Raw genomic sequence first — 3228 nt, 5'->3', positions numbered from 1 at the left:
CGCAGCATACATCTTGAAGGTTTTTTTCTCGACTGCATCATAAGTTTCAACACCCCTCCATAATTGCTTCAACTCGTTGATTAACGGCTCTAGGTACACGTCTATGTCATTTTCAGGCATTTTAGGACCAGCAATAATCATAGAGAGGATAAACGAAGTGGGTTTCATGCAAATCCAGGGCGGTATGTTATACGGGATAAGAACCACTGGCCAAATTGAGTACTTCGAGCTCATGTTCCCAAAAGGGTTAAAGCCATCGCTGGCTAATGCTAGGCGAACACTACGCGGATCACGAGAGAAGTCGGGATATCGTACGTCAAATGACTTCCATGCCTCGGCGTCCCTTGGATGCCTATACATACCATCAGAGTTAGGACCTCTCTTATGCCACAGCATGTCAACGGCTGTCTTACTAGACATATATAACCTCTGCAATCGTGGAATAAGGGGAAAGTAACGAAGAATCTTTGCCGCTTGTGGTTTGCCGTTCTTCTTGATAACCATCTTGATCCTCACCCTAGAGTTCTTCTTAGTCTTATGCTTCCATCTCGATGTCCCACACTGCTTGCATTTGGTCAGCTCTTGGTCATTGCCCTGGTATAGCATGCAGTCATTTGGACATGCATCTATCTTCTTGTACTCGAGACCGAGTCTTCTTATGACTTTTTTGGCATCGTGCACAGTGGATGGAATCCGGGCATGCTCAAACGCATCCGCGAGCAACTCCAATATCATTCCGAAGGCCTTATCGCTCACTCCGCACATGGACTTAATGTGATAGAGCCTCACCAAGAAAGATAACTTAGAGAACTTTGAACATCCTGGGTATAACTCCTGCTCCCCGTCTTCGAGTAGGCACTGAAAGTTGCGGGACTCTCGACTAGGTTCATTGTATAAGTTAGGCAACTCATCCATAGCGCCGCCGCCCGGTTCATTCTCCGAGTCTTCTTCGGGACCGGAAAGTCCTGAGAAGTTGAATGCATCGTGGACCATATCAAGCATCGGGGCATTGAAATGTTGTTCAGATTGATCTTCTTGTCCGTCGGAAGAGGGCTCGACCCCGCGTCTCTCACCGTGATGGATCCAAAATGTATAAGTAGACGGGAAAGGGTTGATCACCAAGTGATCGAACGCATCCTCTCTATTTTGTAAGAGGCGGAAACCACACTTCGGACATGGACAACGTATCATCCCATCAAATGATGCATTGGCAAATGCAAAATCTAGGAATCCGGTCAAACCGTCCCTATATTCTGCACCAACTCGTGACTTTGAAATCCAGCTCTTATCTATATCTAGTTTGATGAAAAAATTGGAACGACGACAAATCGTAAAATAAAGGCAGACCACGAGAAAAAAGTAAGTAATTAACACTTGATATAGAATGGGTGATTGACTGTTAAACCGAATAATAAAACACGCATTTAATAGCATATAGGATAATACACAGGCACGAGAAATGTAGGAGAAATTTGCTTACTCATTGAAAAATGCTGCACTTTCAAAAAAAATTACTGGAAGAAAGAAACTCTGGGTCCGATGGCAAATATTTGAAATGGAAAATAAAATTCCTTCCTTAAAAACAAAAAAAGAAAAAGAGGAATATTATATTAATCTGAGAAATGAAAAATATATACGTATATATAACTTGTAATAAATTAATCTTTGACCTACTGGAGGAGATTAAAAAAAAAAGGGGCTAGTTATTTTTCGTACCCACTATATATCTATGTGTCAATAAGCTAAGATGGGCAGGAAAACTTTTTTTTTTACGTGTAATTTCATCAATCAAGCACCAAAGTACACACCAAAATGCATAGTTTTAGTATCAAATATACTGCTACACTACTATTGTATATATCTACTAGTATACTTGCATTTTTAACCTATTTCTGACACAAATGGATAATGATATTTGGACAAGCTTTTAGGTTTTTCAACTAAACATACCTACTTCCCATGATATTATACTGATGGAGTCTACTTTGCAACATTTGAATAATAATGCAGAAATGAAAATTACAATTTTTCCCTAACTGATGACGCTTATTATGTTAGCTTAGACTATTAATTGTTTAACAGTTCACCCACAGATATACGTTATATATTTTTCACTACAAGTTATAAAAGAATGAGATATTATTATACTATTAAAATATAATGTATGAGTTGGAGAAGTCACTAATATAGAAATGGAAAGGGGTAAATCAAAACGGTAAAAGTGATGACATGGAGGATAGTTTTATGCTTGAAAACACTCAAAATGAAAGTATCAAACTGCTCCATTAATTGTATCACATAAGAACACTATATATAGAATAAAAGAAATGAATAGTATTCAAAAAACTGAATCTACTTGATTTTGGCATTCAATTAACAAAAGAAACAACTCACTCGGATTGCTAGCAGCCAAAAAATATAAAATACATTTCACGTTCAAATCTGATGCAAAATAAAAAAATAAAAGGTGCATTTTTTTTGGGTGGTAGCTACCACATTGATAAAAAATAAGTAAATCAAGGATCAAAGGGTTTACTTTAAGTCTTCTTTAATCACGCGGAAACCAGAGATCAAAAGTAAATTTTTAGTTTGCAATGTCATGCCTACATTTACAAGACCATTTTAATTTGGAAAACACAATCGGTGATTGAGCAAGCAAGAATTCAATTTTTCTTCTTCTTAATAGACTATTTCTGAATCAAGCTCTTCTAAAAAAACCAAGGTTGATAAAATAAAAAAAAATAAGACTCCAATTACAAATTAAATAATGTGTAAGCTTTTACTTTTCACTTTATCTATCTTCTCAATTTATAAATCTTTCTCCTGCAAATATAAAATGCAAATTCTGCCAATTGCAGTGAAGTAGTTGCGCAATGACTTAAAAATCTAAGGACACATCAACCAGCCAAAATTATAAGATGGAACTGCAAACCATAAGTATCAGATTACAAGAAACAACTACAAATATCTGAAGGAATGGATAGAAACAAAGGAACATCTTACTTTTGAGATACTTTGTGGTATTTGGAAATGTCTTCAATAGCTGAAACATTTTCAGGAAAAAGATAGATAGATAAGAGTCAATGTATTGTACACAGTAGCTAATCTTTCAAAAGTAGTAAACCAATATAAAAAAAGAAGGTATTTTAATAGGCGAACATCCGGTATTTTCTTTTCTTCTACAAAGGATACAGATACCTCTGCATGGCATATAATAAACTCTACAGC

The sequence above is a fragment of the Arachis ipaensis genome, chromosome B04 (genome assembly GCF_000816755.2).
Source record: "Arachis ipaensis cultivar K30076 chromosome B04, Araip1.1, whole genome shotgun sequence".
NCBI classification, from domain to species: domain Eukaryota; kingdom Viridiplantae; phylum Streptophyta; class Magnoliopsida; order Fabales; family Fabaceae; genus Arachis; species Arachis ipaensis.
The sequence above is the reverse complement of the archived record's forward strand: the minus strand, read 5'-3'. Positions refer to the sequence as shown.